General features: G+C 40.6%; 1 protein-coding gene across 5 annotated transcripts in view; it reads right to left on the reverse strand.

Moving 5' to 3' along the window:
* ptprea (protein tyrosine phosphatase receptor type Ea) overlaps positions 1 to 16456 on the reverse strand; it is a 308394-nt gene that overhangs the window by 175156 nt on the left and 116782 nt on the right. Inside the window, exon 1 of one of the 5 annotated variants that reach the window (XM_068052730.1) lies at positions 5915 to 5966. The exons of the other annotated variants lie outside the window; for them this stretch is intronic. The gene's annotated coding sequence lies outside the window, so the exon portion shown is untranslated. Of the gene's footprint in view, positions 1 to 5914; positions 5967 to 16456 lie in introns of those variants that run through there. 5 annotated transcript variants of the gene reach the window in all.

A 16456-nucleotide genomic window follows, 5' to 3' on the forward strand; every position in this document is an offset into this window, starting at 1 on the left:
GATGTTAAGGGATAAATATTGGCCAGGACACTGGGGTTGAACTCCCCTGCTCTTCTTCGAATTCATACCATGGGATCTTTTACGTCCACCTGAGGCGGCAGACAGGGCCTTGGTTTAATGACTCATCTGAAAGATGATGCCTCCAACAATGCAGCATTCCTACAGTGCTGCACTGGAGTATCATCCTCGATTATTTTGTAACTAAGTCATTTGGAATGGGCTTTTTGCAGGAGGTGGACTACTACTATTACAAAACAGGGTTTAAATGAAAGGCTAATGTGCACACAGAAAATGTAAATTATATTAATATATAGAAACACTATTACCATCTACTTCTGCATTGATTCCTGCACTGGACTTTCTAACTACAAAAAGGTATTGATGAATTAGGTTCAGATTGAGCCAGAAGAAGAAAGGATGGTTTTTAATGAATCTAGCTCTGGTTAGGTTGGTTGGCATGAAAGGAACACAACATAAATAACAGAGGTCTTTGCAATGAGAATTTATAATGGCAATTAGATGTCGCTCAAGGCAGCAGATAGAGTTGGCTTAATGCCAATAATTGCAATAAGAAATTAAAGAAACCATGAAGGAGATAACGATACAGCTACTGCGAACATGACAGTTGTAACCTCATCAAAATTCACATCATCATATAGGAAATTCTGTTACTGTGAATAAAGAACCTCTTTGATTGCAAAATTCATCATGTTAATTACACCCAAGTCTCGTAGAGTGAATAGTTTGCATTTTCTAAAGGACCAGGCACAAACATATACTGCAACCCAAACCATCTGTTAAATCCCTTCATAATGCTGAAGTAAAGAACATTCTACAGTTAGCTATACATTAACGAAAAGAAAAAACACTTGACAGATTAGGAAGCTAGTTGCCCTTTATATTTTATCTATTACAATCCTTTCCACAGTTTATTTCCTTGGTGAATGAATTTCGACTGATGTTACCTGCATTAGATGTGAAGGTTTTCCTGATTTAAAATGAAAGCAGCTCCTGGGAAATACTACAATGGATATTAATAACATACATACCTGCACTTACATGGTATGAAACTATCTCAAAGCACTTTACACAATAAATTATCATTTGGACGTACAATGACTGTTGTTCTATATACCTGTATAGTCCCATAAATATACACATGCACAAAGTCATGAATGTGGGCCTGCTGTAGTTACACTCTTGGGTTCTCTGTTGTCAGTCATTCCTGTGAGTGATTCAAGTGCCTTACTTATATGGAAGTTGACTCACACTGTCCTATGTCTAGTTGTATAATAATGGGACCCAGCAGTGTAAAAACAAAACTCTCTTGTAATCTGTACTCTATGTCTGTGCTGTTAACACATGTTATTCCTCAATCTCTCCAGAGGTGGGCCAAGCTAACACTAGATGAGACAAAGTTTTGTTTAAATTACAAGCTACTTTATTCCATGGTAAGGTAAAATGTTTGGAGCAATTGGCATGATCAGAGTCATTTAGTTTACTTGGCACAACTTATATTCATGTATAAGGGGCGGCACAGTGGCACAGTGGTTAACACCGCAGCCTCACAGCTCCAGGGACCCGGGTTTGATTCTGGATACTGCCTGTGCTGAGTTTGCAAGTTCTCCTTGTGACTGCGTGGGTTTTCGCCGGGTGCTCTGGTTTCCTCCCACAGCCAAAGACTTGCAGGTTGATAGGTAAATTGACCACTGTAAATTGCCCCTAGTGTAGGTAGGTGGTAGGGAATATGGGATTACTGTAGGGTTAGCATAAATGGGTGGCTGTTGGTCGGCACAGACTTGGTGGGCCAAAGGGCCTGTTTCAGTGCTGTATCTCTAAATAAAATAAAAAATAAAATAATGCTACAAAATAAAGAACATGCAATGCTATGTCACCTCAGTGGGTCATCTCACTTAATTTATTACAGAGTAATCCCTCTGCATCCTATCCTTGCACCCTGCAGGCTTCTGGCCTTCTTCACTATCTGACTGACTGCAATCCTATTACCACAAGCCAGGCTGGTGTCTGTGTTCTGATTTTAAAGTCCTTCCTCATGGAGCAACAAATGGCTTTCCAATACCGTTGTATGAGATGTCTATCTGAACAACTGGACAAGCTAATGAATTGCCTGTAGTTTGGTCTCAGAGAAAAAACTTCCTGTTTAGCACATTAACAATCTTTCATCTGGCGCCTCTTTTCTTTTAAACTCACAAGAATACATATTTTACAATACCTCATACCTGGAACTTTTCCATGGAACAATGGCAAAGAATCCTTAAACACAACATACAGACAGATACACATATAGAGATGTTTCCCTATATTTGTGATATTTTGTTTTATGGTTTAGTAAAAAGTAGCTGCAGCTTTTTTTCCAAAGAAGGGTTAGAAAAGTAACTGTCCTTTCCTTACTTCAGAGAGGGTGAACTGGATTTGTTCCTTCTGTGAAACTAACAAAAATGTTAATTTGTGGAGCACTCCACCCAACCCAGCATTCCGGATATAGTGTGAAACTGTAGTTCCTGAAACATCGAGCCATCAATTCGGGCATGTGTTTATCAGTAGTTATACTTTAATGTCAGATAGGAATGTGATTTCTGATTGTTGTCACACATTAAAATGGGTGGCTGCTTTGCATGAAATATGCATGTATTTGCTACTAATTCCACAAAACTAATCTTCACATTTTATCATGGTTGAGTAATATTTGTTATCGGTTGTCTGGATGTCTGCATCAATTAAAGTACCACCTGCTTCAAAAGAACTAAGGACACTAAATGTCAAGGTCATCCTTCGTCCTTACTGGATTCCTGAAACTGATGAGGATGAGTTCCATAAGCATGTGGTGCACACATTTCACTTGAAAGCCCTGCCCTGAAGAATAAGGCAAGAGAATGATTGGGATCAAGAGACTGTTCTAGTGATTGGAGAAGGACAGGTGAAAGTTCCAAAAGGACCATTTGTGACTGTGTATTTTAAAGTGTAGTTGCCTTTATATTTTATAGTGTATGCCTAATATCTTCACTTCTGTTTAAGCATAATTGAAATGGATTAGTTGTTTCAGCTTGTAAAATTTTCATTAAGTATGTGATATTTTCTGTCATTCAATACATTGAAGATCTAGGGAACGCCAATTAATTTCCAATTTACTGCAAGCAGTGTTAATTATTGGATTTACACGACATTGGGCAGAATTTTAACTGCCAAGGGCAGGTGGGTTCAGGTGCATACTTGGAGTTAAATCCCTTAAAAATAACATTGGGTTGGGATCCCAACATGGTCCCATCCAATTCTGGGATTCACCTGGGCAGATGAACAGGGAGCCATCTTGCAGCTGTCAGGTAAGTAATTGTCATTAACAGCTGTCAACAACTCACCTGGGTCACTTCAGTGAGTACACAGCAGGAAATACTTCTTCAGTGAAGCTAACAGGCTGGGAAAGCATTGAACAGTGAAACTGAACAGCTCCAGCCATGCCCAGGTGAGAGGCTGGTGCTTAGCCTTTCTTCTGAGAGAGTGCTTTCACTGCTTGACAGGTGATTGCCAACTTCTTGGAAGTCAGTTCAACTGTCTTGAACTTCACCCACATGGATTTGCACTTCCCTGCTGTCAGGCTTCACCATGGTGTGGGAGCAGCTTATGCAGCGCTATCTTGCATCTCTGATGAGGGACAAGAGGAGTAGCAAAGCCATCACCAACAGCACCATCTGCCTTCTCCTCAGCCATATGCCACTCCACAGGGTAGAGGGAATGGACAAGCCATCACCAACAGCACCATCTGCCTTCTCCTCAGCCATATGCCACTCCACAGGGTAGAGGGAATGGACAAGCCATCACCAACAGCACCATCTGCCTTCTCCTCAGCCATATGCCACTCCACAGGGTAGGGGGAATGGACAAAGAGATCCAGTTCCAAGGAGGCGAGACCCTCAACACAGGGTCTCCAGGCAGGAAACTAGCTCTCTTGACATGTCTCAGCACCAGTACCTCTGGAGGCTCAGGATTTCACAGAATGGCATTACTGATATTTGCAGCCTCCTGACACAAGAATTCCTTCCCATTAGACCAAGTGGGAATGGACATGCATTGCTAATGGCCATTATGGTGCCTGTCACTGGAGGGCCACCCCACCATTTCAACACAAAACAGCATTTTAAAAGTCTGACTTGCTACAGCCCATCGTGTACAAGCTTACTAAACGTACAAAACTAATGGCAAACTTCACTTCCAGCTACCAGCCCAAGACTGGTATTTGTAATTTGGATTTCAACCAATCACACTGCTTGTCTAAAAAAATTAATTCTGCTGTGCAGGAAACCGTTCTGCTCATGCATGCTTACGGGCATGTTTAGAAATCTTCTCTCTGTATTAACATTCTAAACATTGTCTAAAGATTTAAATTAATTGCTGGTGGTTTTTAAAAAGTGTCCAGTAGGTACTTTCTAAACCTAGTGATACCTCACTGTAGTGACATCCTGTGAATTTCCCAAGAGTCTCACATGGCTTCTTTCTGGATATACATATCTTCTTCTTTGGCCTCCTTGTCTCGAGAGACAATGGGTAAGCGCCTGGAGGTGGTCAGTGGTTTGTGAAGCAGCGCATGGAGTGGCTAAAAAGGCCAATTCTAGAGCGACAGACTCTTCCACAGGTGCTGCAGATAAAATTCGTTGTCGGGGCTGTTACACAGTTGGCTCTCTCCTTGCGCGTATCACACCAATGCTAAAGGTGCATTGTAGGGCAAACTAAACTCAAAAAGGCTTCTAAACTACAAAGTCATAAAGCCATCAGGTCAGACAAAGTAATTTTATCAGATGGCTCATTTCATTGGGATTTGAGATCATTTGTTGAGCATATGGAGCTTTAGGCAGAGCCAGACAAAAGGCTGACTATAATAAAAGGATTAAAATAGATTGCCTTTTTGATTGAGCTGTGAATGTATTTAATTAGCGGCAACAATAAACGTACTCATTCTTATTTACAGTATGCTTTCAACTCTTATATAGCTTATCAGAATTTCTGATCATCCATAGCACTTTTGCACAAGAGGTGTAGATGAAAACATTATTGCAAAGGCCTAAACTGTCAACATTTGGAAATTGTTGGCTCATTTTCAACCTTAGCTGGCCATTATTCTTGGACCTCATTGATGATATTCGTCGATGTAACTGAGGCTTGGGCTAATCTTAAAATCACATTGAAAAGCAAGCATCAACATTAGTACTGCTCTTTACAGTTAAAATGTGAAAAAAATACCTCTAATATCATTTTAAATTCCAAAATTATTTGTTTAAGCAATTGAGTGCTAATCAGGAGAAGTGGCTGGAGGAGCTATGCTCACTATTGCCATTTGAACTCTGTTAGTATACAAAGGTCTCTTGCACTGTCTTCATTTAGGACCTCTGCACCATTGGGCTCAGTAATTCATCTTAGCCTGTCTCCTGAACCATCATCTTCAAAGACTTCCTGAAATCAACTGCTTGTCTCGTGCAGTGAGTGTTGAGAGGCAATTATGTGCAGTTTACAATAGTTTAGAGCTGAAAGATTTAAATGGATTTATGAATAAAACTGCAGGTCTATTTTTAAACTACATATTGTTTGCATTGAGTGAGATACATTAATATTTTTATCTTACTCAATGCCCTGAAACTAATTCCTGTATTTAATGAGCTCTATTTGAAGTACTTTTAGTCGGCAGGAAAATGATTAGTCGCTAAACACATTGATGCAGATTGCCAAAAAACAACTCCCCATATGATCCTTCCCTCAAAAACTACATTATAGTAAACCACACACCATCACTGTGACTGAGTCAGGTTGGAGCTGTAATTTCATACTGTTACATACACACTGCACTTTAAACACTTACACAAACCAGAGATCTGAGGTGGTAATTCACAAAATTTCATAAACCTACCTTTTCAGCTTGGCTCCATCATTACATTAATAGTTATTACTAAATATTTGTTAAAGGAGGATTCTAGATCAAGATAGTACAGTCATTTCCTGAAATCATACAGTTCCTCCCTGTGCTACCAAATGCTGCTATTCTTGGACACACAAGCCACAGTACACAATACACGCATTTACTGCCACGAACTGTGGTGCAAATTTTACACGGTTTGCCCGGAAAATGTTGTTGAAATTTAGTTAGATTTGTATATTAAATCTTAAAAGCTTCTAAATTCTCAAATATTTTTATTGCTAATAATTACAGATAAGGACAATCCTTTAACTGTCAATCAGCTGATGACATATTATGATCCAACATCCCAATGGATTTTGTTAAGTACTTAAATCAAGTGACTTCAGTTTGATAAATGAACATACAGGATTTCAATTCTGGAAGTTATCGAGTTCATATCAGAGTTCAAAAGTAAATGATCTCTTTGGGCAGACATCACTTGAAGTGAACTCAAATTGGCACAAAATCAGCAGACAGCAGTTGTGTGAAAACTGAGAGGTTTGGAAGTGCAACTCCTTAGCGATGTAGGTTCCTACTCTACAATACCAAGGCACAGCTAAAGAAAAACATTAACAGCATTTATGAGCTGAAGTACCCTGTTTTGCTAGCCAAGAAAGACAGTATGAACATGAATAGGAGATGTCACCCTGACGGAGAATAATGGGAAAAACATTTATTCCATCTTCCTCTCCAAAAACAATTAAAAGGCATTTTAAGGTATCAACGCTGAAGTATTCAAAAAAAAGTGTTGTGAATTCAGTTCTTGGATTGACCATCACAATTTAACCAAGCTAATATTCGGCTGGAGAATTAAACAAGTCTAGGTGGAAGCCGCAGTCCACTGTTTGAAAGGATGAGCTAAGTTCTATTCCATTGCCAATTTGTCCCACATCATGTGTCTGCCTTGGTTCAGTGATGGCATTTCATGTGTGAGCCAGGTGGTTATTGGCCTGACATTTCAGAGCAGTACTGAGGGAGTGATGCACTAACAAAGGTTCCACATTCAGATGAAATGTTAAAGAGACCCTCATTGTTCTCTCAGGTGAATGTAAAAGCTCTCTTGGCACTCAGTTCTCCTACTGTCATGGCCAACATTTATCCTCAACCATCACCATCAAAACAGATTTTATTTAATTGCTGTTTGTGGGACCTCGCTGTGTGCAAATTGGATTCCATTTTTGCCTATGCTACAAGAGTGCCTGCACTTTGAAAGAACTTCATTGACTGAGAAGCTCTTTGGGATATCCTGACAATGTGAAAGGCACAACATAATTGTAAATTCTTTATTTATGTTATATTGTATTATTTGTTTCTTCTTTCATTTGTGCTTAGTATCATCTATCATCCCTTCTTCTCTTCCGTATCACCCAATTTGTCCTCTCACAATTTCTGCTTTTGCACTTCTCATCTTTGACACTTATACTACTTCTTTCTCACAGACTTCTCTAACTTTGTTTCATCCACTTCCTTTCGATCTCCTAAATAACTCAAAAAGAAATAGATTTCACCCATAGCTTGTTGTATCTTTCCCAGTGCAATGCTGATCACAACTGTTGATGGTAACATGCAGATTCCCAGTGAAGTATGACTTTTATTTCCATAAAGGAAGCAATTATTTAACTTATCACGCACTACGTTACAAGTAAGCTAAAGGCTGTATCTCCTTTGGTGGAAAAAAAACTCCTAATATTACACACCTTCTGGGAATAATTTGATTCATAACATTTGCATGATTTTTTGAAAACCTACTTTGTGGTGGGATGTGAACTAGGATAAGAACAGTGAACCATGAGGATATTATTGCTACTGCAATATAATACAGGTGAAATATTTACAGTCATTGTTCTGGGTAAATCATCATTCCACTGATACATTTCTTTTTGTGTCCATGCCGATACACTTGGCAGGGAACTGTTGTCATGGTTTGGAGGTTTGCTTTCCACTGAATGCTGATGTTTAATATTTTTTATTTGGTTACACAATTACAGACCTCACTGATTCTTGGAAAAGGAACTTCAAACTATCTTCACAAAAGCAGAACTGTTTCACAAGAGAGCACACAGCTTCTGAAAATGAAGGAATGATGTAATCACTTTCAAATAACCAGCTGTACACTAGCTGTGATATTATATTACTAATTTAATCACAGTCATAGAGAGATACAGCACTGAAACAGGCCCTTCGGCCCACCGAGTCTGTGCCGACCATCAACTACCCATTTATACTAATCCTACGTTAACCCCATGTTTCCTACCACATCCCCACCTTCCCTCAATTCTCCTACCACCTACCTATACGAGGGGCCAATTTACAATGGCCAATTTACCTATCAACCTGCAAGTCTTTGGCTGTGGGAGGAAACCAGAGCACCCGGCGGAAACCCACGCGGTCACAGGGAGAACTTGCAAACTCCGCACAGGCAGGACCCAGAACTGAACCCGGGTTGCTGGAGCTGTAAGGCTGCAGTGCTAACCATTGCGCCACTGTGCCGCCCATTTATTCCATCTTCCTCTCCAAAAACAATTAAAAGGCATTTTAAGGTATCAACGCTGAAGTATTCAAAAAAAGGTGTTGTGAATTCCTGTACTCTGAATCAAAATAGAACCAATTTCTCCTAAAATCATGCAGCTTCTTGATAAATTGATGTTATTCCCGTTGTAAGTTGAGATGTTACTGTTTGTTTGTAAATTCAAGAGTTTAACAATTACAAATCTTTTAAAAATCAACTGAGCCAGATATCCCTAATTCTAACACCATCTAATATGTCAATTTGTTCTATCGTTTAAGTATCTGCTGCTGGTAACATAATTGGGAGTATTGGATTGGAAGAGTCTGACAGTGAGGGAGATTAATTAACATATTTACCTTCTAGGTTAGATTATTTAAAAGTAGGAGATAAATAATGAGAAATCTACTCTTCCATGACATATGGTATAGCACTAAAAAGCTGAATTCCTCACAGCAAGTCATTATGTATCCCCAATGATTCAGGGCTGGAGTTTGTGTAGGAGGCGGAACTCCTGGCATCAGGCTGGAAAGGTGGGGGAAACCCTGCCTTTGCCTTGACTTTTCTTGCCTCCGCTCCCCAACCACTTCCCCTGCCCCACCCCACCCCACCCCCGGAGTGATCCTCCGGTCTTTTTCTATCAAAGTTTCACAAACTGGGATCCTTGTCCCTTTAAAGACAGGTATCCCGCCTCCATGAGCTGATGGTCAATCAGAGGGCTGGCAGCTCAGCAGTACCAGCAGCACTACCGGGAGCGGTGCCCACTGTCGATACTGCAGAGACCTCGGACCCAGGCCCAGCGGTGGAACCCTGAACAAGAGGTCGGTGAGGCAGGGTTGCTAGGGCCAGTCCAGAAGGCCCCGGCGAAGTGGGGGAGGAAGAGACGGTACATAGGAACATAGGAGCAGGAGTATGCCATTCCGCCCATCGAGCCTGCCCTGCCATTCAATACAATCATGGCTGATCACCAACTCCAATGCCTTTTTGCCACACTATCCCCATATCCCTTCATGTCATTGGTATTTAGAAATCTGTCAATCTCTGCTTTAATCACACTCAATGACTGAGCTTCCATAGTCCTCTGGGGTAGAGAATTCCAAAGACTCACAACCCTCTGAGTAAAGAAATGTCTCCTCATCTCGGTCCTAAGTGGTTTCCCCCTTATTTTGAAATTGTTTCCTCTGGTTCTAGGCTCCCCAACCAGGGGAAACATCTTACCTGCATCTACCCTGTCTATCCCTTTAAGTATTTTGCAGGTGCCAATGTGATCACCTCTCATTCTTCAAAACTCTAGCGAATACAGGCTCAGTTTCCCCAATCTCTCTTCATAGGACAGTCCTGCCATCCTGGAAACAAGTCTGGCGACCCTTCATTGCACTCCCTCTATGGAAATAATATCCTTCCTAAGGTAAGGGGGAGGCAGGTGGTCCGGCAGTCAATGGGAAGGGATGTCCCGGAGAGTGAAGTGGTTCCGGAGTGTTACAAGGTGTCCTCCCCGCCTGCCACTGGTAAGATCCCAACAGCGGCAGGAAGAGGCCCTTAATTGGCCATTAATAGGTGGGAAGGCCGATGTCAGCCTATCCTGCCCCTGGGATGATCACTTGGCGATGGGGAGGCAATGGGCCCTTAGCCCCTCGTCACAATTCTCCATGCAACCCTGCCTCTGGCCCCGCCTCAGGGGGCCCATAAAATTCGGCCCTCAGTGTTTATCCCATGAATACTGAAGTCATATAGACCAGAAACGTCTCGGGTGCAATCTCCAGTCTGTAACAAATTTATTGTATTTTAGTTGGGACAGCAATAAGGGTGCTGTAATTGGCCTCTAAATCCCTGGATAATAAAGAGAAAATTTAGCCAGATTTCCCACTCCTGTTTGTTATCTAGTGGCCATTAATTTTAGTTCTGATGTGAGAACAGGATTGGACCCGGCTGTGAAACTCCCTGCAATTAAATATCTAGTGTGGTACTTATGATCAGAATGACAGATGGATAATGGCTACATAAAGAAGGTACTGGAGAGCAACTGGTGGTTGTCAAACTAGATCCCAACAAGGAGTCATGTTTGCAAAAGAGCAAAAGAGGCAGGACAGTTGGCAAGGAAAAGAAAATGCTATAATCTTTTAACTGTAGATGACCTGCCATTCAGAGGAATGTACTATGTAATAAAAACAGTTCTGACAGGACCAATTGTACTATGTTGAAAGGATTTTAATAACGCGGATAATAGATGAGATGGTAAAAGGTAGCGCTTATTGGCATCATCTAGGGTTAGAGACTCCTCCCTGTTTACATTTACCCAATGTTTAAGCCACAAGGCATACATGACTTTGTCATTGGGATAATTGCAATCCATACGTATATTTCAAGAGTTACGAGCAAGGTGGAAGGAGTGCACTGTTTATTCTAGTTGCACTTCTCCACAGGTCATAACATATATTTAAATTTTTTCCCACTTACCAATACGGTCAATCATAGACTCTATTTTTATCCCAGAATAAAACACACCAACCAGGTTTCTTTAATAAGCAACAAAATGATCAGTTTATTATAAATCAAGTCTTAACCAGTAATGAAGCAAAGCATAAATACACAGATTGAAATATAAAAGTTCCCTTTTTACCTTAGCGCCTCGCGTGCACACACACACACGTTAACCAGAAAAATAGAGATTTATTCTCGTACAAAAAAAAAACAAAAAAAAGTTGGCCAAAATACTTGCTAATTCTTGAAGAAGAAAGAGAAGATATGGAAAGATGTCAGAAGTCCTTTTTGGTTTGGTGTCCCAAATACATATAGACAGCTATCACTGGGATCTTCCTAGAACAGTTCTTGACAGGCGACATTGATGATCAGTTTGGGCAGGCTTCCCAGAGAAAATGCAGTAACAAGGGTCTCAGGCAGTTTCTTACAGTTGCTTCTCAGCTTCTCAAGAAATGGAAAACTGGCAGGCTTTTTCAAACAGCTAGAACAGACTGAGCTGGGGTTTTGCTTTCTTGTCAAGTTTTCTCCAAGTGACTTTCCAAACCATTGTTCATATCCCAACTCATTGTCCAAAGTGAAACCAAAACCAATGTCACAAGAATCAAGCCTCATGACCCCTATAAATCTTGACCTCTCACTTCTCTGTAAACATCTTCCTCAAGTCAAAAACAACACCTGCTGGGTAATTATTTGAAGACAGGTGTCTCCTAGTAACTGTTTACAGTCCCAACCTCTCAGTGACCCTTGTAAAAAAAAAACATCCACGGACTCCTTTTCAGTTTTAAAACACAAATCTTCAAAATTTAACAAAAAATGGAAGCACTCGAAACACAAGCCAAACAACCAAAATAAAAACAAGCTTGGAAAAGCTTACAAAATTCTACTCTGGGATTAAAAAAGCTTGCTTGTTTACTCACAATTTTGCATTTAGGCTCTATGATAAATGTGGGATATATCTCAAACACTGGGACAGTTGTGAAAAAGGAGTAGTAATAGTCCTCTTCATCAGCTGTGACTGTAATTAGGAGGTGGCAATATCATATTAGTGCACCTCCAAAGAAGCCAATCCCACCTCCCCACACAGGTGGGTCAGGTACAGTCGCACCAGTAAATTACTCATTATCCCATTTGATATAAAATCTGGCTCAGGAAGTTTCTCTATCTCCACACCTCATCTCAAGTTTTGATTTGTTTTTACAAAGAACAAAGAACAGTACAGCACAGGAACAGGCCATTCCGCCCTCCAAGCCTGCGCCGATCTTGATGCCTGCCGAAACTAACACCTTCTGCACTTCCGGGGCCCATATCCCTCTATTCCCTTCCTATTCATATATTTGTCAAGATGTCTCTTAAACGTCGCTATCGTATGTGCTTCCACCACCTCCCCTGGCAGCAAGTTCCAGGCACTCACCACCCTCTGTGTAAAAAACTTGCCTCGCACATCCCCTCTAAACTTTGCCCCTCGCACCTTAAACCTATGTCCCCTAGTAACTGACTCTTCCACCCTGGATAGCCAAGATGCATCTATACCAGCATAGATGTCTGCCAAAAACATTTAAATCAAATGACCCCACTGTGACCTCAGATACATCCATGAGATCAGAAGCGGAGATCAACAATGAAACCAGTGCAGTGGGCCTGAGGATCTGTAGACCCATTTTTCTCACTATCTGATAACCCACAGTTTACAATGCCGGAGATTCACATGATCACAGCCTCCAGCAGCCATATTGCTCCAGTAAGATGCACATCAATAGGTAGATTCAACATTTCTTTGTGAATCCAACTGGGTACAAGAGACTGTGCAGTTATGTTCATGCATTTGTGAAATACAGTATCATACCAGGACCTGTATGGTATCCCCTCTACAATAGGGATCAAATACCTTTTCTTACCTATAATAAAAGTCACCAATCTCCTATACTTGTGGGATAAATAAAATGTAATATTATTTCATTTCTAAACTAATACACTTTCAACAGTGTGTTGTAGAAACTGAAATTAAAAAGCAATGAACATCAGCATGAGAAGAAACAACTCTTTGAGTACTGTTATCGACAATGCCATTAGTGTCTACTCACCCACCCACTCCATAAGAGCCTGTTACCTAACGCTTCCAAATAGGAATCAACAAGTCAACGCCTCCTTCAACTGCCAATATGCAGTGTAGGAGTAACATACAATTGCACTTTTTGTTTTAACATAAAGTATTCTTTTATAAATGAAAATATTTGGTATCAATGCAAAATAAAATGTCTTTAGCAAGAACTGTTTTTTTTAAAATAAAAGTTTACTTTTGTCATTGCATTGTCTTATATTTTGGAATCATCAGCTGGGCAATGCTGAATATCTTCACATCTGTTTCTCTTCAATCTATATTATAAACACAGTACCAGAGTTCTTGGGAAAGAAATTGTTATATTGTCCCAGTCTGCTATTCAAATAATAGACATGGAAAATGAATAACCTTAAGCGATATTCCTTTTGCATTTTCTTGCTAATTTTAAAGGACTATTGTTTTGACAGTGCAGCAAAGAACATTGGGAGAGCAGAGCATTTAAAAGCAGCACGGGAACCAGTCGCAGTTTTGAATCAAGAGTTTGAAAAACAGGCAGGAAAAAACAATGTGATGTCTCAGGAAAACAGGCAAGTGATTGGTTGGTGAGTATTTCTTTTCTCTAAACTAGGACATTGGTTTAAACTAAGAACCGGGAAATTAAACATTTCAATCCGGGCAAGTAAAACAGTAAGTTCATTGATCACAATTAGCACAGAGCAAGAAAATTTAGCAAGTGTGGGAATTCATGAGGTCGGCTAAAAGGTGCTTCTTGATATTAAAAAAAAAGTTTAAATTAGATCTGTGGGCTAAGTTATGGTAAAGACCTAAAGCATATATCTAAATTTCTTAAACAAGGTTATTGCCTAGGTTAAAAATTATAGACAATTGAGTGATATTTCAAAACTTGAAATCCTTGTTAGTTAAACAAAATACAATAGTGATGGCAGGACAGGTGTTGTGCTGCAGCTGTAGCATGTGGACATCAGTGTGATCCATGGCAACCACATCTACAGTAAGTATCTGCAGCTCGCGGAACTTTGGCTCAATGTTATGAGCTGGAGTCTGAGCTTCAAACACTGCAATACATCAGGGAGGGAGAAAGTTACCTGGACACTTTGTTCCAGGAGGCAGTCACACCCACTTAGGTTAAGTACTTCAGATTTAGTCCATGCTCAGGGACAGGAGAGTATGACTACGAGTGAGGCCGGTATGGGGATCCAGAAGGTAGCATTAAAGGACCCTCAAACCTTGCACTTGTCCAACAGGTATCAAGTTCTTGCAGCCACTCTGGATGATAGCAGGGACTGCAGGGAGTTTGAGCAAAGTGACCACAGCACCATGGTACATGGGGCTATTCAAGTTGGGGGAGTAAAAAGCAATGTAGCAGTGATGGGGTCTATGTAGTTAGGGGAATAGATACTGTTCTTTGCAGCCAAGAGAATGAGACCCGATGGTTGTGTTGCCTGCTGGTGCTAGGGTTAAGGACATGTCCTCAGGGCTGGAGAGGAAGTTGGAGTGGGAGGAGAAAGATCCAGTTGTTGTGGTCCACATACGTACCAATGACAAAGGTAGGACTAAGAATGAGGTTTTGCTAAGGGAGTATGAGCAGCTAGGGTCTAACTTACAAAGCAGAACCACAAAGTTAATAATCTCTGGATTACTACCTGAGCCATGAGCAAATTAGCATAGGGTGAGTAAGATCAGAGAATGCATAGCTCAAAGATTGGTGTGGGAGAAATGGTTCATGGGCATTTGCTGGGGAAAGAGGGAACTATTCATTGGGACGGGCTTCACTTGAACTGAGCTGGGACCTGTGTCCTGGTGAATCATATAACTAGTGCTGTAGAGAGTGGGGTGGGGCGGTGGGGGGGGGGGGTGGAGGTGGTGTGGTGAGGGTTCACGAGGGAAAATTTGGAAAGTTAAAGAGAAAGGACATGGCAATAGTGTAGGGTAGTGATATGGAGAATGATAACAAGAGTGTGACTGGAAGGGACAGAGTGTACAAACATAAGAGTGCACCAGCAAATAGGGTCAGAGCAGGGAAAAATGATAAAAAGACAAAATTAAAGACTCTTTATCTGAATGCACATAGTATTTGTAACAAGATAGATGAATTGATGCCACAAATAGTAAGAAATGGGTATGATCTGATGGTCATTACAGAGACATGGTTCAACGTTTTGGAAGCATAGGCAAAAAGGAAAAGGAGGTGGGTTAGCTCTGTTAATAAAGGATGAGAACAGTACAGTGATGAGAAATGATCTTGGCTGAGAAGATCAAGATGTAAATTAAGTTTGGGTGGAAATAAGAAATAGCAAAGGAAAGAAGTCACTGGTGGAAGTAATTTATACGCCCCTAACAGTAGCTACACTGTAGGACACAGTATAAATTATAAAATAATGTGGGTTGTAAGAAAGGTACTGCAATAATTATGGGCAATTTTAATCTTCGTATAGACGGGACAAATCAAATTGGCAAAGGTAGTCTTGAGGATGAGTTCATACAGAATATGTTCAGGCTAATATCTTCGAACTATATGTTGTGGAACCAACCAGGGAATGGCAATTTTACATCTGATAATGTGCAATGAGACAGGAATAATTAGTGATCTCATATTAAAGGGGAGATGGTGGTGTAGTGGTAATGTCGCTGGACTCATAATCTAGAGGCCTAGACTAATGCCCTGGGGACACAGGTTCAAATTCCACCTCGGCAGCAGGTGGAATTTAAATTCAATTAATTAAAATCTGGAATTGAAAGCTAGTCTCAGTAACGGCGCCGTGAAACTATCATCAATTATTGTAAAAACCCATCCAGTTCAGTAATGTCCTTTAGGGAAGGAAATCTGCTGTCCTTACCTGATTTGGCCTACATGCGACACCAGACCCACAGTAATGTGGCTGACTCTTATCTTCCCTCTGAAATGGCCTAGTAAACCACTCAGGGCAATTATGGATGGGCAACAAATGCTGGCCTTTCCAATGATGCCCACATCAAGAAAGAATTAAAAAAGTAAAGGATCCTTTAGGGAAGAGTGATCATAACATGACAAATTTCACATTCAGTTGGAGGGTGAGAAACTTGGGTCTGAAACTAGTGTATTTAACTTAACTAAAGGCAATTACAAAGGTATGAAGATAGAGTTGGCTAAAGTGGACTGGGAAAATAGATTAAAAAGTAAGATGGCAGATAAGCAGTAACATACATTTCATAATTCTCAGATATATTCCATTGAGAAAGAAAGACTCTATGAGAAGGATGAGCCATCTGTGGCTAAATAAGGAAGTTAAGGATGGTATTAAATTTTAAAAAAAAGGCATATAATGTTGCAAAGATTAATGGTAGCCCAGAAGATCAGGAAAATCTTAGAAACCAGCAAAGGATGACAAAGAAGAGGGAGAAAATAGTTTATGAGAGTAAACTAGCAAGAACTAAAAACCAGACAGTA

Source organism: Heterodontus francisci, chromosome 20, assembly GCF_036365525.1.
Source record: "Heterodontus francisci isolate sHetFra1 chromosome 20, sHetFra1.hap1, whole genome shotgun sequence".
Lineage (NCBI taxonomy): Eukaryota > Metazoa > Chordata > Chondrichthyes > Heterodontiformes > Heterodontidae > Heterodontus > Heterodontus francisci.